This window comes from Bufo bufo, chromosome 6 (assembly GCF_905171765.1).
Source record: "Bufo bufo chromosome 6, aBufBuf1.1, whole genome shotgun sequence".
NCBI classification, from domain to species: Eukaryota; Metazoa; Chordata; class Amphibia; order Anura; family Bufonidae; genus Bufo; species Bufo bufo.
The window spans coordinates 359791857-359814798 of NC_053394.1; the positions used below are offsets into that span (position 1 = coordinate 359791857).

The following is a 22942-nucleotide window of genomic DNA, read 5'->3' on the forward strand; positions in this document are numbered from 1 at the left end:
CAGCGAATAGAAGACTGGGCACCCGTCTCCCCGGGCTATGGTGCAATGCTTTACACAGCGAATAGATGACTGGGCACCCGTCTCCCCGGGCTATGGTGCAATGCTTTACACAGCGAATAGAAGACTGGGCACCCGTCTCCCCGGGCTATGGCTCAATGTTTTACACAGCGAATAGAAGACTGGGCACCCGTCTCCCCGGGCTATGGTGCAATGTTTTACACAGCGAATAGAAGACTGGGCATCTGTCTCCGCGGGCTATGGCATAATATTTTACACAGCGAACAGAAGACTGGGCACCCGTCTCCCCGGGCTATGGCGCAATGTTTTACACAGCGAATAGAAGACTGGGCACCCGTCTCCCCGGGCTATGGCTCAATGTTTTACACAGCGAATAGAAGACTGGGCACCCGTCTCCCCGGGCTATGGTGCAATGCTTTACACAGCGAATAGATGACTGGGCATCCGTCTCCCCGGGCTATGGTGCAATGCTTTACACAGCGAATAGAAGACTGGGCACCCGTCTCCCCGGGCTATGGCTCAATGTTTTACACAGCGAATAGAAGACTGGGCACCCGTCTCCCCGGGCTATGGTGCAATGTTTTACACAGCGAATAGAAGACTGGGCATCTGTCTCCGCGGGCTATGGCATAATATTTTACACAGGGAACAGAAGACTGGGCACCCGTCTCCCCGGGCTATGGCGCAATGTTTTACACAGCGAATAGAAGACTGGGCACCCGTCTCCCCGGGCTATGGCTCAATGTTTTACACAGCGAATAGAAGACTGGGCACCCGTCTCCCCGGGCTATGGTGCAATGTTTTACACAGCGAATAGAAGACTGGGCATCTGTCTCCGCGGGCTATGGCATAATATTTTACACAGCGAACAGATGACTGGGCACCCGTCTCCCCGGGCTATGGTGCAATGTTTTACACAGCGAATAGAAGACTGGGCACCCGTCTCCCCGGGCTATGGCTCAATGTTTTACACAGCGAATAGAAGACTGGGCACCCGTCTCCCCGGGCTATGGTGCAATGCTTTACACAGCGAACAGATGACTGGGCACCCGTCTCCCCGGGCTATGGTGCAATGCTTTACACAGCGAATAGAAGACTGGGCACCCGTCTCCCCGGGCTATGGCTCAATGTTTTACACAGCGAATAGAAGACTGGGCACCCGTCTCCCCGGGCTATGGTGCAATGCTTTACACAGCGAATAGATGACTGGGCATCCGTCTCCTCGGGCTATGGTGCAATGCTTCACACAGCGAATAGAAGACTGGGCACCCGTCTCCCCGGGCTATGGCTCAATGTTTTACACAGCGAATAGAAGACTGGGCACCCGTCTCCCCGGGCTATGGCATAATATTTTACACAGCGAATAGAAGACTGGGCACCCGTCTCCCCGGGCTATGGTGCAATGTTTTACACAGCGAATAGAAGACTGGGCACCCATCACCCATAGGCTATGGCGCAATGTTTTATATATTGAACAGAAGCCTGGGCACCCGTCAACTACTGAGCCCTCCAGAAAGTCATCAGCGTACATTCAGTGGAAACGCTCCTTTTAAGCCTCGTTCACATTTCCCTGTCCATGATGACCTCCAAGACAAAACGGTCAGAGTTTCATCAGTGCAGATCTGTATGCAGGCGTAGCTAAATTTCCCTCAATGTTAGAGGGAAATAAAGAAAGAAAAGGGCGCACAATAGGATAGTACGTTCAATAAAATGTCATCAGAAAGTGAGGAGGTTGGAGGCTCACCTTAGAGGGTTGTGCTAGAGATAGGCACAACCCTATTGTAGACATGGTCACCAGGTATACAGCCGCAGAGTTAATGTCTTTAGGGTGGGATTCCCAGTCCCCCAAAGAGGTGCTTATGGAGAAGAAGATTCTGCTATGGCGCAAGATCACTGGCGTGGACGGTCCGTGAAGTATTAAGAGATCTGGGCAGTTTTTGCACATGCATTTCTGTGTGCTTGATATGTCTCTGGATATAAAGATCTCTTAATACTTCATGGACCGTCTACACCAGTGATCTTGCGCCATAGCAGAATCTTCTTCTCCGTCATTGGTGAAGATGTCCTTCTTGTCTGTTTTTTGCCCTCCGTGGGTCACCAATATTCCACGTGCAGTGCTAGGCTCAAAAATTGATTTCCAGAGCATCTCCTACATCAACATCATCATCATCATCCGTGTTCTGTCTGCGGTTTTTCATGGACCTGCAGACTTTAACGGGCGTGTTTGATCCGCGTCACAGATCAAAGAAGCGTGTGAAAAAAAACCACATTAAAATCAATGGACGTGTGAACTCAGCCTTATAGTGACCGGCTGAGGGGTAAGATCTAAGCCAGGGATCATCAACCTTCGGCACTCCAGCTGCTCGGCTGTACTGCTTACTTACATAAAAGTGAATGAAGCATTCTGGGAGTTGTAGTTTGTGAACAGCTGGCGTGCCGGAGGGTTGCTGATCCCTGATCTAAGCCAAGACTCACATAGAGTGCTATGGTCAGCTCCCCATTTCTCAGAGATCGGTCAGCTCTAATCTACCATCGCCCCGCACACAGGAAAAGGGTGCGTAAGAGGGAAGCTTGAGGGAAAGGCTCTACAGAAATGAAAGGGTTACAGCAACCCTCCGCAAGCAATGCATACTCCTCGCCAGCCCCCACGTTAAAATACTCTCAGTATATAAGTCGTCCTATTAAGACAACAGGAAAGGAGATAAGTGTCTGATTGGCGGAGGTCTGACCCTCGCTCCTCCCCCATTTGAACGGAGCGGCAGTCGCACTTGCCAGAGAGAGCCGAGCACTTGTACTCTTACCTCTGGCAGTCCCATAGGGTTGTACGTCCGCCGCTCCATACTAATATGGGGCGTGATCCCCTGTTCTGGCGATCGGCGGGGGCAGTTGGACACCCACCAATCTTCTGTGGACAGGGGATAAGCCGTCATCATAGGACACCCCAATAATCAACATCTGTTTCTGGGAAAGCTGGGTGACATAAAAGTTACCAAAAGTGTACAACTCCTTTCCGTATACCCTATTATGCCAAACAGAGCTCATAGTGGGGTCCCACACTTTGAAACCCCTCTATTAGTCCTGCCGGGGCACGCTCACACATAGCAGATACACGGCGGATTTGCGAGGGGCAAACCTGACAAATTAAACAGCACTTGGCAAAGTGGATGAGATTTAAAAAAAATCTGCAGTGCAAACTGAACCACGGAATTCACCCTCAATAATCTATAGGGTGAAATCTGTGGCAAATCTGCAGCAAAATCCACAAACCAAGAAAAACACACATGTGGGAAAAAACACCTTAGATAGCGGTCGTCCAGGAGTTATTCCTTCAACTCTCTCATGTGCATGCTTGGCTTGGCTGAGAGTGCAGGTGTTTTCAATAGGGGAGCTGACAGACACCTCTGGCGGTAGCTTCTCTCCTCTGGAAACAAAAGGATTGGCATATGGAAATCCAACATGCTCGCCCCATATCTGCTATACAAAGGCCATGTGAGGAGGAGGCACTCTGTAGTGCTTCCGTAGTGTTCCGTATCTCCAGATTTGCGGACCAATTAAAGTGAATGGGTCCGCCTCCGTGATGTGGAATGCACACGGACCGGTGCCCGTGTATTGCGGATCCGCAAATGCGGTCCGCAATACGGCAACGGGCAGCACACGTTCGTGTGAATGAGCCCTAAAGGGGTTTTGCAATCACAGACAATTGTCTGCTGATTTACAAGCATGAAAACGCTGGTTCATCGGCGGCGGTATTCTACTGCAAGATGATCGCTAACAAACGCTTATGCGAACACTAGTTGTGATTATCGGCCAGTGTAACACAACCTTGAGATTTATGTAAGGCTACTTTCACACTGCCGTTTCTGGGTCCGCCTCTGAGATCCGTTTTAAGGCTCTCACAAGTGGCCCAAAACGGATCAGTTCAGCCCCAATGCATTCTGAATGGATGCGGATCCGCTCAGAATGCATCAGTTTGCCTCCGTTCAGCCTCCATTCCGCTCTGGAGGCGGACACCAAAACACTGCTTGCAGCGTTTTGGTGTCCGCCTGGCGGTGCGGAGCCAAACGGATTTGTCCTGACTTACAATCTAAGTCAATGGGGACGGATCCGTTTACATTGACACAATATGGTGCAATTGTAAACGGATCCGTCCCCCATTGACTTTCAATGTAAGTCAGGACGGATCCGTTTGACTTAGACTTTTTTTGACATAGTAATGCAGACGGATCCGTTCTGAACGGATACCAGCGTTTCCATTTTAGGTGCGGATCCGTCTGTGCAGATACCAGACGGATCCGCACCTAAACGCAGGTGTGAAAGTAGCCTTAGACTGTCTGCCATGTAAAAAGACCAAACAAAGAGGAAGTAAGGAGCAAGGACGGGAAGTAGAATACATGGAGAGACTTCAAAAAATTATATCCAAGAAACCATCCACCTGTTCTTAATATAAAAAATAAAATAAAAACACTGAATATTCACATACGGGGTATTAAAGGGGGTGTCCCATTATAGCAACGTGTTCCCCCTGTATAGCAGACATGTATGAGCGCTGCCACTCCATTCATATCTATGGCACTGCCAGAGATAGCAGAGTACAAGCGCTCGGCCAGCTCCGGCAGAACCATACAGTTGAATCGAGCGGCAGCGAGCATGCATGTCCGCCACCCCATTAAAACGGCGAATTAATGTAAGTGCATGGCGTTCCTGGGTACACAGCAATGTAAACAATGAAGCTTGACAGGTGGGGGGTGCCAGAAGTCAGACCCCCCCCCCGGCCGGCCTGAGATTGATGGCCTACCCTAAGGAATCTAGAAATGAATCATTGCCACCTAACTTTATAAAGGGGTTCTCCAGCCCTATGATTTTTATTTTTTACAAACCACTTAAAATAACAATACAATCACTACTCATCCCCTACCAACACTTCCCTAGTGCCCCGCCAGTGTTAGTCTGCCAGGCTTTAGTGAGAATGGCAGATTGCCATGTGACTGCTGCAGCCAATCACAGCAGTGATGTGTCAACCACACTGCCGGCGACTGGTTGCAGTGGTCATGTCGTCTCAACAGCGACGGCTAAACATAAACCAGTGGCGGGGGTCCACAGAAGCTGCAGGAGACTGGTAGGGGGAGTTTTTCTTCTCCATTATTTTATACCAGTGTCCACCATTTGTAAAACCACTTTATGAATAGCCTATGGCTTCACCATTACTGCCTCCCCAAATCTGTCCTCAGGGGACATTAAGGAGCCCTCCAGGCACATTAGACTGAAGGCAGAACTTTGGGATTATCTAATGTGTATTGCAGCTTGAATCGAAAGGGGTCACTTCTGGTGGCAGCTTCTCTTTAGGCCCTCTGCACTCGGTAGTGCTTCCGTTCCGCACAATTCTGCATCTCCGGATTTGCAGACCCATTCAATTGAATAGGTCCGCATCCGTGATGCGCAATGCCCACGGAACAGCACCCGTGTATCGCAGATCCGCAAATGCGGTCGTGTGCAAGAGGCCTAAAAGGTTTGTTCACACATGATTGAGAAGCTGCAGATTTTACATTTTCGGGTGGAAAATCCACGCATAGCACAGAGACAAAATGGATAAGATCAGGGAGGATGCCCAACCTGCAGCCCTCCAGCGGTTGCAAAGTTACAACTCCCAATATGCCCTGATAGCTATAGGCTGTCGGGGGTAGGCTGGGAGTTGTAGTTCTGCAAAAGCTAGAGGGCCGCAGGTTGGGCATCCCTGGATAAGATTATACGCGGAAAAATCTGCGGATTTTGAAAGCGCAGCCAGTTAGTCCACCGCAGATTTCACCCTTTGCAATTTGTGGGGGTGAAGACCTGCTGCAAACCTGCACGTGATAGGCCAATTTGGCTGGGATGTCATGGATTTCATTGGGGAATTGCGGTGGAAAATCTGCCCTGTGTGGCCACAGACACAGAAATCTGGCAGCGGTTAGGCCCGCCCTAATGAACATGCACGGTCATCTAAGCCAAAAATACATGCTATATTTTAGGAAGGATGAAAAAAAAAGTATCTTGGCTGATTTTCTGTTTGCCCTGCCGATGAGCGACTGGCAGCAAATAAGAAGGCGGCTCCACTGTGATCCAGGCCGGGGCCTAACTGGTTTCCCTTGGTAAGGCCTCATGCACACAAACTTATTTTTTCACCTTTAGGAGGGGTCCGGGCACTGTGGGGGGTATTTGTACTATTGGATAACCCCCTTAACCATACAGACTGACTAAACAGTGCAGTCTCTTACAGCCCGCCGTGGCCCTCGAGGCAGTTATTGCACGCACAGATCGGCCCCATCTGTCAGAAACTGAAACTGGTCGTTTACAAACACATTTTATTAAGGGTACGTTCACACTAGAGCCGCTGGATTCCGGCAGACAGTTCAATCTGTATGCAAACGGATACCATTTGTAGGCGGATCCGGATCCATCTCACAAATGTATTGCAATACCGGATCCGTCTCTCCGGTATGTCATCCGGAAAAACTGATGTTTTTCCAGAACAATTAGGGCCGGACCCAGCATTAATGCATTTCAATGTAAAATAATGCCTGCTGCGGTATTTTCTCCATCCAAAAAACGTACAGTGACTGAACTGAAGACATCCTGAACGGATTGCTCTCCATTCAGAATGCATGGGGATAAAACTGATCAGTTATTTTCCAGTATTCAGCCCCTAGGAAAGAACTCTATGCAGGAAAAGAATAACGCTAGTGTGAAAGTGCCCTAAGTTGGCCAAAGGCCAGTTTCGTATGTGTGTTCACTGCATGAAACACACTCCATGTGTGAGCGTGAATTCCCATAGTGAACTCAGCTCCTAATGATTTATAATGCTGTGCGTCTCTGCCTGACCTCATCTATAACCATTTATAATGCTGAATGTCTCTGCCCAACCTCTTCTATGATTTATAATGCTGTGTGTCTCTGCCCAACCTCCTCTATAATGATTTACAATGCTGTGTGTCTCTGCCCGACCTCATCTATAACCATTTATAATGCTGAATGTCTCTGCCCAACCTCTTCTATGATTTATAATGCTGTGTGTCTCTGCCCAACCTCCTCTATAATGATTTACAATGCTGTGTGTCTCTGCCCGACCTCATCTATAACCATTTATAATGCTGAATGTCTCTGCCCAACCTCTTCTATGATTTATAATGCTGTGTGTCTCTGCCCAACCTCCTCTATAATGATTTACAATGCTGTGTGTCTCTGCCCGACCTCATCTATAACCATTTATAATGCTGAATGTCTCTGCCCAACCTCCTCTATAATGATTTACAATGCTGTGTGTCTCTGCCCGACCTCATCTATAACCATTTATAATGCTGAATGTCTCTGCCCAACCTCTTCTATGATTTACAATGCTGTGCGTCTCTGCCCAACCTCATCTATAACCATTTATAATACTGAATGTCTCTGCCCAACCTCCTCTATGATTTATAATGCTGTGTGTCTCTGCCTGACCGCATTTATAATGATTTAGAATGCTGTGTCTCTGCCCAACATCCTCTATGATTTATAATGCTGTGCGTCTCTGCCCGACCTCATCTATAACCATTTATAATGCTGAATGTCTCTGCCCAACCTCTTCTATGATTTATAATGCTGTGTGTCTCTGCCCAACCTCCTCTATAATGATTTACAATGCTGTGTGTCTCTGCCCGACCTCATCTATAACCATTTATAATGCTGAATGTCTCTGCCCAACCTCTTCTATGATTTATAATGCTGTGTGTCTCTGCCCAACCTCCTCTATAATGATTTACAATGCTGTGTGTCTCTGCCCGACCTCATCTATAACCATTTATAATGCTGAATGTCTCTGCCCAACCTCTTCTATGATTTATAATGCTGTGTGTCTCTGCCCAACCTCCTCTATAATGATTTACAATGCTGTGTGTCTCTGCCCGACCTCATCTATAACCATTTATAATGCTGAATGTCTCTGCCCAACCTCCTCTATAATGATTTACAATGCTGTGTGTCTCTGCCCGACCTCATCTATAACCATTTATAATGCTGAATGTCTCTGCCCAACCTCTTCTATGATTTACAATGCTGTGCGTCTCTGCCCAACCTCATCTATAACCATTTATAATACTGAATGTCTCTGCCCAACCTCCTCTATGATTTATAATGCTGTGTGTCTCTGCCTGACCGCATTTATAATGATTTAGAATGCTGTGTCTCTGCCCAACATCCTCTATGATTTATAATGCTGTGTGTCTCTGCCCGACCTCATCTATAACCATTTATAATGCTGAATGTCTCTGCCCAACCTCTTCTATGATTTATAATGCTGTGTGTCTCTGCCCAACCTCCTCTATAATGATTTACAATGATGTGCGTCTCTGCCCAATCTCATCTATAACCATTTATAATATTGAATGTCTCTGCCCAACCTCCTCTATGATTTATAATGCTGTGTGTCTCTGCCTGACCGCATTTATAATGATTTATAATGCTGTGTCTCTGCCCAACATCCTCTATGATTTATAATGCTGTGTGTCTCTGCCCGACCTCATCTATAATGATTTATAATGCTGTGTGTCTCTGCCCAACCTCCTCTATAATGATTTATAATGCTGTGTCTCTGCCCGACCTCATATACAATGCTGTGTGTCTCTATCTGATCTCATCTATAATGATTTATAATGCTGTGCGTCTCTGCCCGACCTCCTATGATTTATAATGCTGTGTGTCTCTGCCCAACCTCCTCTATAATGATTTACAATGCTGTGTGTCTCTGCCCAACCTCCTCTGACTTATAATGCTGTGTGTCTCTGCCCAACCTCCTCTATAATGATTTACAATGCTGTGTGTCTCTGCCCAACCTCATCTATAATGATTTATAATGCTGTGTCTCTATCCAATCTCATCTATAATGATTTATACTGCTGTGTGTCTCTGCCCAACCTCCTCTATAATGATTTATAATGCTGTGTGTCTCTGCCCAACCTCCTCTATAATGATTTATAATGCAGGGGTGTGGAAATCGGATCGCCCGACGCCCAGGACATACAGGTCCGGGCGCCGGGCAGGTAGTTTGTTCAGTAGCTTAGCCCTGCTGCGGGCAAGTAGCAGGGCTGAGATGGCTTTGTTTACGGGAGCAGTGGATTGGCGACAAGCTGGGGGTGTGGAGCGGCGGTGACTAGAGTTGAGCGAACCCGAACCTTAAGTTTTTTGGTACATGGTCCCGAACCCAGACTTTTTCACTGAAGTCCGGGTTCGGGTTATTTTATTCTAATACAGAAGCGTTCCCATGGTGATGGGGATGCTTGAAGTTAAAATATACCATAGGATTGGAGAAAACTCGATCGTATATTCTAAACCCCAGGTGTTCCCATGGTGATGTGGAGGCACCTCTGACAGGGCGCTGCCATCCGCGGCACCTGAGGGGTTAATTGCGCGGAGGGCAGCTCCCTGTCAGAGGTCGGGTGCCGGGAATGTTTCTACAATGTTTGCATTGGTGGGCAATGCGCCCCGCCAGCATTAGTGGGCAGTGCGCCCCGCCAGTATTAAAATCATTGGTGGGCAGTGCGCCCTCCCCCCTCCATCATTGGTGGCGGCGGCAGTTCCGATCGGAGTCCCAGCAGTGTAATGCTGGGGCTCCGATCGGTTACCATGGCAGCCAGGACGCTACTGAAATCCTGTCAGCCATGGTCAGTTACTCAGCAGCATTATACTTATATGCGCTGTGGCCGCCCGGCGCTCCTTCTTCTTGTAACTCACAGGTCTGTGCGGCGCACTGCTATAAGCAATGTGCCGCACAGACCTGTGACAAGTAGATCGAGCCCCCGCTTTAGTCCTTTTAAAGTAGTTTTTTTTCCTTCCCACACCCCTGTAATGCTGTGTGTCTGCCCGACCTCATCTATAAAGATTTATAATGCTGTGTGTCTCTGCCCAACCTCATCTATAATGATTTATAATGCTGTGTGCCTCTGCCCAACCTCCTCTATAATGATTTATAATGCTGTGTGCCTCTGCCCAACCTCCTCTATAATGATCTATAATGCTGTGTCTCTCTGCCCGACCTCATCTATGATTTATAATGCTGTATGTCTCTGCCCAACCTCCTCTATAATGATTTATAATGCTATGCGTCTCTGCCCAACCTCCTCTATAATGATTTATAATGCTTTGCGTCTCTGCCCGACCTCATCTATAATGATTTATAATGCTGTGTGTCTCTATCCGATCTCATCTACAAAGATTTATAATGCTGTGTGTCTCTGCCCAACCTCATCTATGATTTATAATGCTGTGTCTCTATCAGACCTCATCTATAATGATTTATAATGCTGTGCATCTCTGCCCAACCTCATCTATAATGCTTTATAATGCTGTGTGTCTCTGCCTGACCTCATCTGTAATGGTTTATATTGCTGTCTGTCCGCACTTGTTATGGTTTGTACCCAACATAATGCTGTCAGAACAAACCATTACAGCTCCGATCAGGGAGAGATGCAGTGCGGCCCGGACAAAGAAGCAGAATTCACTATGGGAATTTCACGCTCCCACGTGGAGAGTGTTTCGAGCTGTGAATTTGCTCATCCAAAACCGCTAATTACGGCAGGGTCAGCTCACCATCCAATGCATATGAAGGCCCTCCAACAGCCCACTGCTGGTCTCACGCTAAAACTAAACTGATGCCAGCCGTACTTAGTACAACACCTTCGGACACTGGCTCCCTAGTTACCACAATGCCGCCTATAGCCAACCCCACCGCTGTCTACTTCCCCTTTTCTCACCCAGAGCGTGCTACTAGGCGATTCCCTCCTGATGGATAGCGGCTGCCTGTTATATGATTATCAACACAGTTGCTTCATAACTTCAATGGGGAAGTCTCTTATCTTCCACCATGCAATGAAGACATCAGGAGATGACCTCAGCGAGGGTCCATCAACCGAGATCATCTACCCAAAAAAAAGAGTCCTATGTAGAGAGATCAATATCACCCTGGTATTTCTGCGACTTGAAAGAACAGTGCCAATTAAATCAATGGCATTTTACCAAGAGCACCATGTCTACAACCAATTATACAATGGGGTTAAAAGGGTTTTCCAGGAGAATAATACTGATGACCTACCCTCAGGACAGGACATCGATATCAGATCAGTGGGGGTCCGACTCCAAGCACTCATTCGAAAACGCTCCGGTGAGGCCAGTGATGCCACGTTCATTGGTGACGTGGCCTATGTGCAGCTCAGTGTCATTCAAGTGAATGGGGCTGAGCTGCAATACCAAGCACAGCCACTATACAATGTATGGCGCTGTAAAATGGGTGCAGGTCTCATACCCCCACTGATAGGATACTGATGACCTATCCTGACCCTGAAGATAAGTCATCAATATTATACTCCTAGAAACCCCCTAAGGACATCTTTAAAGAGGTTTTCTGAGAGCGCCCTGGCCTTCTCTCTGCTCTTCCTAGGCCGAGTGACGGTGCGTTCATCAGTCACATGGCAGCTCAGTCGAATTCAAGTGAATGGGGCACTGCGATACCAAGCACAGCCACTATACAATGTACGGCGCTGTGCTTGGTGAGATGAGGAGGCAGCAGCCCTCACAGGAGAGCGACTGCCTTCTCAGAACAGCTGATCCGCGGGGGTCCTGGGTGTCGGACCCCCACCGATCAGATACTGGTGACTTATCCAGAGGATAGGTCATCAGTAATAAATTCCCAGAAGACCCTTTAGACATCCTGTACACGTTAGGGCTGCAATCTTCCTTCTTCATTCATTTCATCTTCAGACCCCTTGATATCCAGTTTACAACCTGTTCATAGTTTCAGATTTTTCTCACGACGACACATCCCTCCTAGTAATACATACTGCATGTGAGGCCTGTGGGACCAGGATGCTACTGCCCTCATTAGCCCTTATGTATTAGCAGTAGGGATGAGCGTATCAACTTCGGATGAAACATCCCAAGTCGATTCGCATAAAACTTCATTCTAATGCTGTATGGAGCAGGAGCTCCGTACAGTATTAGAATGTATTGGCTCCAATGAGCCGAAGTTATTGCTTTGCGAAGTCTCGCGAGACTTCGAGTAATAACTTCAGGAATTCATTTGTACTGTAAAAATCAATTTCCCGAACTCGGATTCGGTTCCAATGTACCACTTGGAAATGAACCTGAGTTCGGGAAATGTTTTTTTACAGTACAAATTAATTCCTGAAGGTATTACCCGAAGTCTCGCAAGACTTCGCAAAGCAATAACTTTGGCTCATCGGAGCCAATACATTCTAATACTGTATGGAGCTCCTGCTCTATACAGCATTAGAATGAAGTTTTATGCGAATCTACTTTGGATGTTTCATCTGAAGTCGATTTGCTCATCCCTAATTAGCAGGTTTCACTGCATCAAACTCTGTGCTGCGAGTTCAGGTCAGTAAAACCTGTGGTCAAGCCGTGACAAATGTGAGTAAGGGCTCATGCACACGAAACCGGCCGTGTGCTGGCCTGGGCCGAAATAGGGTCCGCAATATATGGGAACCTGGCCTTTTGTGCACCGCATCACGGATGCGGACCTATTCACTTGTATGGGTCGTCAATCCAGAAGGTGTAGAACCTCCCGGAAACACTACAGAGCACTTCCATGGGGTTTCTTTATGCACAGCAAAAAAAACTAAAAAAATGAACACGTTCTATATTTTTGCGGTGCGGACAGATCACAGACACATTCAAGTTGAATGGGTCTGCATCAGTCTGGGGAAACCGCATGGATGTTGCCCGTGCATTGGGGACTGCAAATTGCAATCCCCAATGCATGGGACAGCTGAGCAATGGCAGCATGCATGAGCCCTAATACAGGTGTGCGAATGTGGCTGCAGCAACGGTCACCGACGCTGAAGAGTGTTTGCAGTGGATGTTCTGCTTTCTCGTTGTACACAGACTATACAATTCTCTCCTCCCCATCTACCCTCCTTGAACGCTTTCCCCCCTCTCCACACACTGATCTGCTTGTACAACCTCTCTCACACTGATGGAAGGGAGGAGGAAGAGCAGAGATAGCCCACAGACATCAGAGCAGGGCTTTGACAGATCAACGCCAGATTCAAGGATTTTTGGTGTGGGTTTCGGCGCAAAAAAACTAGACCGAACCTGTGCTTTTTCAATCGGAGGCCGCGCTGCAATTCATGCGACCGAGGGTTTCAAGACTGTGCAGGTCCATTCTTGGCAGACCCCTGGCGATGCTGCAGAGGGAGCATGCTCGCAGTTCAGCTCCATTCAATGGGTCTGCAGGGAACCCGGCAGCACAGGAGTATCTGCTGCGGCACGCGTGGTGGATCTTGCCGCGGACAGAATCCTCTGTGTGAACATCCCCTTTGCAAAAGGACATTTTTAATTAAAAACCATATAAAAAGTTGATTCACTTTGCAAATAAAAAAATAAGTGTGAAGTGTCCATAGCTTTTAACCCTTTGTCAACAATCTTCTCCCATAAAGCGGGGAGTTACTGATGGCGCTTTGCATTTATACCGCCATGTGCACGGTATGTGAGCATGACAACCGTTAACTAGTTATTCTCCATAGACACTGGACCCGATTCCACTTGCCCCATGACATCACTTCTCCATAACACTTCCTACTCCGCACCACTTTGTCTCCAGAGCTGCGCTCCTGGCCAATTTCCCGCATCTACAACTTGTATTCACTGTCATCATCCGCTTGCCCGCAGCCCTCCCCGTGTATCTCCACCCAGCAGATGTTCCCAGCACCAGGATGACACCCCGCACCCGGCCATTAGGAGTGCTCACTTCCTTCTGTCCCGCTGCAGGTTGTCAGTCCGCCCATCCATTGTCCTCCCGTCACTCAGAAGAACGTATCCCACATAACGCAACCCCCTAAAAGTCACCGTCTACCGGTCTCACCGTTCTCTGCGGAGCCGCCTGTCTCCTCTCCCTCTCTCTTTCTGGCCGCTTCCGCTCCGCCCCGGGGCAGATCCTCCCGCGAGACTTCCGGGGACTGCGTCAGATCCCGCGGGCGTTGTACGCTCTACGTCATCACGCGGCATGGCAGGATGCTTGACGTGTGACGTAAGGGCGAAGGCGCGGCCATCTTGGTGGTGGGCACTTAGGGGACTGTCGTTCTGGGCTTGGTTCACACCTCGTTTTTATTTCTTAATTTAATTTGTATTTATTTTTAAAGGCAAGGACACTATAAAAAAATTAATAACGTCTCTGCTTCAGGGACAGTGACAAGGGTTTTTCTATGTTCTGTGCGGCTGCGCCCCCTGCTTTTCATTTTTTATAGAATAACTCCTTTAAACAGGTTGCGCCACCATTAAATGACATGAGAAATGAGTTGCTTTTGTAATTTACTTTTAGTTACAGAAACGCTCCAGTTGTGAGATATTCTCTTTACTTCATTATAATGGTGCCCCCTGGTGTTTAATCTGTATAGTCATGTGCACATCCACCCACTGAGGTGGTCGCTAGCGTTGCCACCCTGCCCGTAACGATAATATAGTGCTGGTGCCGGTAATTTTTTTCTACTGCCAATAATAATTGCCGGTATTTTCCTATATGGACTGTTACTAATGAGTGCTTTCATTGTGGAGTGCTCATTAGTACAGCCTTTAACTTCCGCCCTCCCCCACTTGTGTTAAGAAAAACTCACCTCATCCATTTGATGGCGCTGGGGTCAGGACCTGCGCTCCAGCGTGATGACATTTCCCAGAAGGACCTAGTGAGCAGCGAGTGTTCACCGGGGAGCGATCAAATGGATGAGGTGAGTTCTTTTTTATTTTTGCACAAGCAGAGAAGGGTGAATTATTAATATTGGGGGGCACTAATAGGGGCATTAATAATTCCAGGAGGCACTGATGGGGACATTACTATTACTGGGGGCACTATTAATATTGGGGGCGTTAATGGGGCAATATTAATTATTGGGGACACTAATTGGGGCAATATAACTGGCGGGCACTAATGGGGAGATTATTAATTTTGGGGGGCACTAATGGAGGGATTGCTATTACTCGCGGGCACTAATGGGGGCATTATTAATTCTGGGGGACAATAGTTGAGGCATTAATATTACTGGGGGCACTAATGGAGGGATTACCAATACTGGCGGGCGCTAATGGGGGCATTATTAATTCTGGGGGACACTAATTGGGGCATTAATATTACTGGGGGCACTAATCGGGGCATTACTATTAATGGGGGCTCTATTAATTCTGGGGGGCGCTAATGGGTGCATTATTAATTCTGGGGGGCACTAATTGGGGCATGAATATAATTGGGGGGCACTAATGAGGGCATTATTAATTCAGAGGGGCACTAATGGAGGGATTTCTATTACTGGGTGCACTAATGGGGGCATTAGTAAGTCCGGGAGGCACTGATGGGGGCATTACTAATACTGGCGGGCGCTAATGGGGGCATTATTAATTCTTGGGGACACTAATTGGGGCATTAATATTACTGGAGGCACTTATGGGGCATTATTAATTCTGGGGTGCACTAATGGGGGCATTACTAATAATGGGGGCACTTAATTCTGGGGGGCACTAATTGGGGCAGTAATATAAGGGGGGCACTAATGGAGGGTTTACTATTACTGGGGGAACTAATTGGGGGATTATGAATACTGGGAGCCACATTATGACTTAGCGACTTAAAGGGAACCTGTCACCGGGATTTTGTGTATAGAGCTGAGGACATGGGTTGCTAGATGGCCGCTAGCACATCCGCAATATCCAGTCCCCATAGCTCTGTGTGCTTTTATTGTGTAAAAAAAACGATTTGATACATATGCAAATTAACCTGAGATGAGTCCTGTACGTGAGATGAGTCAGGGACAGGACTCATCTCAGGTTAATTTGCATATGTATTAAATAGTTTTTTTTTACACAATAAAAGCACACAGAGCTATGGGGACTGGATATTGCGGATGTGCTAGAGGCCATCTAGCAACCCATGTCCTCAGCTCTATACACAAAATCCCAGTGACAGGTTCCCTTTAACGCACTGTGTTAAGCCACGCCCCCACAACCACACCCCCTTTGGGTGTGGCTTAATCTGGACGGTATTTTTTGTTGGGAAAGGTGGCAACCCTAGTAGTGGCACATGCTAAGTTCCATGCTTCCGCTGCCACCAGCCATATTTACTGTTGCGGCTCATGCACACGAACGTGAGAGCTCCGTGCCCGGATTGCGGACCGCGAGCAGCCATGGCCGTGTGCACTCCATGGTGTGGATTCAGATCAATTGACTTGAATGGGTCTGCGATCTGCAAGATACAGCCAAAGAAAGGACATGTTCTATCTCTTGCGGAGCAACACAAAAGATAGGACCTGTCCATTCAAGTCAATGGCTTGCGGACCGCAGCGCAGGAACGGAGCCCTTATGTTCATGTGCACGAGCCCTAGACTATAGCTACAGGAGCAAGGACATGACCCACTGAGAAGGGAGAAGCCCACTGGACTGTGATAGGGGAGAAATCTGCAGCAGAAAGGACACACTCCCTGAGCTGTGATGGCGGAGGGGAGGGGGGATCTGCAGCAGAAACAACACACCCCATGATAAAGGACAACCAGCCAGCCTGAAGAGAATCTAGCAGAGCAATGAAGGGGGAGATCTCCGGAACCATGTGAGGTACAGGGCTGCTTCTGGCTTTGTTTGTCTGATTTTCATTTTTTAACATTCATACAATCATGGAGTAACTCTTTGCTTCAATTATTATAATCTGTAACCAGATCCTGGACAACCCCTTTAATTGACGTATATTGGACCAGTCAACGGAAACATTACGGAATCATTAACAGAAACAGTACAACAGTACCGCTTATGTCAAACGTATCCATAGGCCGCCATCCACCCAACTTGGGTGAAAAGACAGTCGGTTTGGTCTCCATTGGTAGGCCTTTTTCTCTGCTGTGTGGTAATGCACTATTTCATATGGAGTTTACCATACGGCCACGACACAATCTATGACGAGCCTGTTTTACCATCCACGTATGTCACATTGAGGATTTTCAGCGTGGGAGCCTATGGGTGATGGATGATAATGTATTCCTATAGAGTGGTATACTTCAGGAGCAGTATGGGTCAGGACATATACCTTTGACACCCAGGACCCCCACCAGTCAGCTGTCTGAGGAGGTGGCGGCACCTCAGTGAGCACCACTGTCTCCTTGCCAAGCACAGCTCCATCTAGTGGACAGGCACTGAGGTGCGCATAGGCCATGTGACCGATGAACGCAAAGTCGCTGGCCTAGGAAGAGGCCGATGTGCTCAATGGACAGCTGATTGGTGGGGGTGCCAGATACCCCACCTGTCGGATAATGATTTAGACTTGATCACGCCATCTAAAGGCTTTAATGACCACAATCGACATTATTGCCGGTCGCGGTCATTAGCAGCGGGTCTCTGCTGTTTGGTAGCGAAGGGGTTAAACCCTTGTATCTCAGAAATGACTGAACATTTTTCATAAAGACTAACTTAAAAAAATAATTCTAGTCCAAAATTTGTAAGATACAATCATAAAAAAAATGCTACCAAAGGTGTCCATAGCCTTGAATGCTAGCCTGCTTGCTGGCAGTTCCCAATCTGTAATAGACTGCTGTAAGAGAAAAGAAAAAAAACTAGAAAGGAAATAAATCTGCAAAAATAATTATCAAAGTTTATGATAAAAAAAATACATTTTTTACATGTGCTGCCCACAAAGGCTGTGCTGGTTAAATGTGGTCTGAATACTGGGGTGGTATTAGGGCATGTAGTTAGTAATCAGCATTATTAAAACCATAGCTGACCATAGCCGCCAATGGAGGGTCCTGTCCATCAGTGGCCTTCATTCACGTTGGGGCAGACAAGGGAACTTGCGCATGCGCAGCCTGTCCACGGTGTAAGTAAATAGAGGCTGCTAGGGTTGCCACCCGGTCGGTAACTCACTGGCCAAGTGGGTAATTTAGTGCCCCTGCCGAGGCCGGTAATTTTTTTCTACCGGCAATAATATTCCTATATGGACTGTTTGTTACTATTACTGGGGGCACTAATGGGGGCATTAATATTTCTAGGGGCACTAATGGGGACATTACTATTACTGGGGGCACTAATGGGGGCACTATTAATTCTGTCATAGAGCAGCAGGAAATGCTAGCAGAATGCTTGGGTGTATAGGGAGAGGCATTACTAGTAGAAGGAGGGAGGTGCTCATGCCGCTCTACAGAGCACTAGTGAGACCTCATTTGGAGTATTGTGCGCAGTACTGGAGACCATATCTCCAGAAGGATATTAATACTTTGGAGAGAGTTCAGAGAAGAGCTACTAAACTGGTACATGGATTGCAGGATAAAACTTACCAGGAAAGATTAAAGGACCTTAACGTGTATAGCTTGGAAGAAAGACGAGACAGAGGGGATATGATAGAAACTTTTAAATACATAAAGGGAATCAACAAGGTAAAAGAGGAAAGAATATTTAAAAGAAGAAAAACTACCACAAGAGGACATAGTTTTAAATTAGAGGGGCAAAGGTTTAAAAGTAATATCAGGAAGTATTACTTTACTGAGAGAGTAGTGGATGCATGGAATAGCCTTCCTGCAGAAGTGGTAGCTGCAAATACAGTGAAGGGGTTTAAGCATGCATGGGATAGGAATAAGGCCATCCTTTATATAAGATAGGGCCAGGGACTATCCATAGTACTCAGTATATTGGGCAGACTAGATGGGCCAAATGGTTCTCATCTGCCGACACATTCTATGTTTCTATTTTGGCGCTAATGGGGGCATTATTAATATTGGGTGCACTAATACAGGCATTACTATTAATGGGGACACTAATGGGGGCAGTAATTTTTCTGAGGGGGCGCTAATGGGGGCATTCTTAATTCTGGGAGGCACTAATTGAGGCATAAATATTATTGGGCCGCACTAATGGGGGCATTACTATTGCTGGGGGCACTATTAATTCTGGGGGCGCTAATGGGGGCATTAATATTACTGGGGGGCACCAATAGGTGCATTATTAATTCTGGGGGGCACTAATGGAGGCATAACTATTATTGGTGGCACTAATGGGGGCATTATCAATTGTAGGGGTACTAATGAAGGCAATAATATTATTGTGGGGCACTAATGGGGGCATTACTATTACTGGGGGCACTAACAGGGGCATTAATATTTTTTGGGGGCTCTAATGGGGGCATTAATAATTCTGGGGGGCGCTAATGGATGCAGTATTAATTCTGGGAGGCACTAATTGGGACATTACAATTACTGGGAGCACTAGTAATACTGGGAGCGCTAATGGGGGCATTAATATTACTGGGGGGCACCAATGGGGGCATTATTAATATTAGGTGCACTGAAACGGGCATTACTATTAATGGGGACACTAATGGGGGCAGTAATATTTCTGGGGGGCTCTAATGGGGGCACTATTAATTCTGGGGGGCGCTAATGGGGGCATTCTTAATTCTGGGAGGCACTAATTGAGGCATAAATATTATTGGGGGGCACTAATGGGGGCATTACTATTGCTGGGGGCACTATTAATTCTGGGGGCGCTAATGGGGGCTTTAATATTACTGGGGGGCACCAATAGGTGCATTATTAATTCTGGGGGGCACTAATGGAGGCATAACTATTATTGGTGGCACTAATGGGGGCATTATCAATTGTAGGGGTACTAATGAAGGCAATAATATTATTGTGGGGCACTAATGGGGGCATTACTATTACTGGGGGCACTAACAGGGGCATTAATATTTTTGGGGGGCTCTAATGGGGGCATTAATAATTCTGGGGGGCGCAAATGGATGCAGTATTATTTCTGGGAGGCACTAATTGGGACATTACAATTACTGGGACCACTAGTAATACTGGGAGCGCTAATGGGGGCATTAATATTACTGGGGGGCACCAATGGGGGCATTATTAATATTGGGTGCACTGAAACGGGCATTACTATTAATGGGGACACTAATGGGGGCAGTAATATTTCTGGGGGGCTCTAATGGGGGCACTATTAATTCTGGGGGGCGCTAATGGGGGCATTCTTAATTCTGGGAGGCACTAATTGGGGCATAAATATTACTGGGGGGCACTAATGGGGGCATTACTATTACTGGGGGGCACCAATGGGTGAATTATTAATTCTGGGGGGCACTAATGGAGGCATTACTATTATTGGGGGCACTAATAGGGGCATTATAATTTCTGGGGGTACTAATGAAGGCATTAATATTATTGGGGGCATTACTATTACTGGGGGCACTAATGGGGGCATTAATATTTCTGGGAGGCACTATTTGGGGCATAAATATTACTGGGGGGCACTAATGGGGGCATTACTATTACTGTGGGCACTATTAATTCTAGGGGCGCTAATGGGGGCATTAATATTACTGGGGGGCATCAATGGGTGCATTATTAATTCTGGGGGGCACTAATGGAGGCATTACTATTATTGGGGGCACTAATGGGGGCATTATAATTTCTGGGGGTACTAATGAAGGCATTAATATTATTGGGGCACTAATGGGGGCATTACTATTACTGGGGGCACTAACGGGGGCATTAATTTTTCTGGGAGGCACTAATTGGGGCATTAATATTACTGGGGGGCACTAATGGGGGCATTACTATTACTGTGGGCACTATTAATACTGGGGGCGCTAATGGGGGCATTAATATTACTGTGGGGCACCAATGGGGGCATTATTAATATTGGGTGCACTAATACGGGCATTACTATTATTGGGGGTAGTAATATTTCTGGGGGGCGCTGTTAAGCCATGCCCCCATAGACCACACCCCTTTTAGGGTTTGGCTTAACTTAGCAGGTATTTTTTGTGGGGAAAGGTGGCAACCCTAGAGGCCGCTGATGGACAGGATCCTCCAACAGAGGCCATGTTCGGAGTAAAGCACCAGAAAGCAGGTGAACGGACCAGCATGTAAATATGAATTAGGACATTGGCACTGATGTTTTAATGCCTATTGCTAGCTGCATGCACATAGGCAGCTAATAATGTAAACTGGCCAACCCCATTTACAGGGCATCTGTCTCTAGGTGCAATGGTAACGCCCCCGTTGCTCCTAGAGGCTCATTTGCATACATTAAAACCTAATTTCTCTCAGCAATGCGGGCACATATGAACATGGGACCAACACAGATGCCTTCAGCTGCCAAGTGCACACATGTAACAGGTCAGCCAGTGTCACTGGTGCCTCACATATCAGTACACTGCTCTATATACTTTCTACAGCCGCTGTAGACACACTCGTCTATTATACCTCGTGACAATCGGCGGCACGTGACACGTGACGTCACGCCACGCCTCATTTTACCCACTCCAAACTAGTTCCTACCTTCGCTGTCTGTGCCGCAGCCACCTCATCCTCATAAACTAGCAAACACCGCCCCCTACAGGTAAGCGGTTCTTCACTTCGCTGCGAACTTTCCTCCCCTGACCTTTCATTTCTAGAGAGGACACAACACCGCTTTGTGGACTCCCCAGAATGTCTCCTACTGTATGTCCGTAGAGACCGCCGAGGCAGCCATTTTCTTGGAGACCAGCAACCGGTTTTGTTTCAATACCCGTCCACCACAAAATGACTTCGGGAATTGGAGACAAGAAGATGCGGTGACTGTTATTTTATTTTATTTTTTTACAGAACGCGGCTAGCGATGACAGAATCATGGCTGCTTGTGGCTAAGCTGGAACCTGGGATAGGCTGCTGGTAGACATTGCAGAGAGTGTGGAAGGACTGGTGAGTGCGACTGGTCCTCCTGGGTATTTACGTGCGTTTATCCACAGACCCTGTATCATGTTCTGACCCTGTAGTAGTCTACATTATAAATGTCTCAGCCCTGCGACTAATGCATAATATGTCTCTATAAGGGTGAGATTGCACATGAGCAAGTTGAGCCATGACTTGTTCCAAACAGATCCCGATGGATCCTATGTGAGGCTCTTAGTAAAGAATTCCCGGACCCTGAGGGAATGGCAAAAATGCCAATGTGAACGGAGCCTTATTTGTAGATAACGCAGCTGTCCCTTGTGTACGATATAAAGGTTATATCATGTCCCTGTCACTATTGGGGGGGCACCGCTGATCACAGTGACCCGGGCACCAAGGTCACTCCTATGGGGAGGCAGAGGCACAGGGCAGTGTTATTGGGGCAGCAGAAGTGTTAGGCCGCTTTCACAGTCATTGGGGGTCATTTACTAAGGCCGGCTTTTTACGCCGGTCTTGGATCCCCCCCTACACTGATGCGTGTGCCCCTGCCTGGAGTAGTTTTTCGCCAACAGTTACACCTGGCCTTTCCAGGCATGACTGTTGGTAAATTTGCCAGGACCACCGTCCCGCCCAGCTGTTGAGCACAGCATAAAACCGCCGTGCAACAAAATATTATCACACAGCCAATCAGAAAAGGGACTGGGGGGGGGGTTCACAGTCTTTTATGCTCAGGATAGGTCGTCAATATCAGATCAGAGGGGGTCCGACACCCGGTACCCCCACCGATCAGCTGTATGAGGAGACGGCGCGCAGTGTTCCTGTCTCTTTTCTTGCTGCTGCTTGTTTATGGCAAAATACGGATGTGGACCATATGTTGCATTCACATTTTTTGTGGACCCGTAGACTTCCACAGGGTCCGCATTTTGTGGACAAGTATAGGACATGTTTTATCATCTTGCGAAAAGCACACGGATCGCCCTTTTTTTTTTTTTTTGCTTTTGTAAGTCCTTTCCGCGAAAAGATAAAATATGGCTGCAAATCGTGGACCACGGACCCATTGAAGACGGTGGGTCCGCAAATATAATGCGGACAGCACACGGGGGCGCATTCATATTGCGGTCGTGTGCATGAGGGCCTTACTTGTAGCTTCTGGTCCCAATGCGAAATCCTCTGCCGGATCTCAATACCGGAATTAACAAGGCAAGTGTGAAAGTAGCCTTAGAGCT

The 22942-nt window shown here is 47.4% G+C and overlaps 2 protein-coding genes across 5 annotated transcripts in view; one reads left to right on the forward strand and one right to left on the reverse strand.

Moving 5' to 3' along the window:
* GRB2 (growth factor receptor bound protein 2) overlaps window positions 1-14003 on the reverse strand; it is a 48446-nt gene extending 34443 nt beyond the window's left edge. For 2 of the 3 annotated variants that reach the window (XM_040435685.1, XM_040435683.1), the window contains exon 1: window positions 13901-14003. The gene's annotated coding sequence lies outside the window, so the exon portion shown is untranslated. Of the gene's footprint in view, window positions 1-13131; window positions 13354-13900 lie in introns of all 3 variants that reach the window. The other variant, XM_040435684.1, reaches the window with a different exon arrangement.
* A 7604-nt stretch (window positions 14004-21607) lies between these two features.
* TMEM94 (transmembrane protein 94) overlaps window positions 21608-22942 on the forward strand; it is an 82894-nt gene continuing 81559 nt past the window's right edge. The window contains exon 1 of one of the 2 annotated variants that reach the window (XM_040435697.1): window positions 21608-21746. The gene's annotated coding sequence lies outside the window, so the exon portion shown is untranslated. The remainder of the gene's footprint in view (window positions 21747-22942) is intronic. The other variant, XM_040435696.1, reaches the window with a different exon arrangement.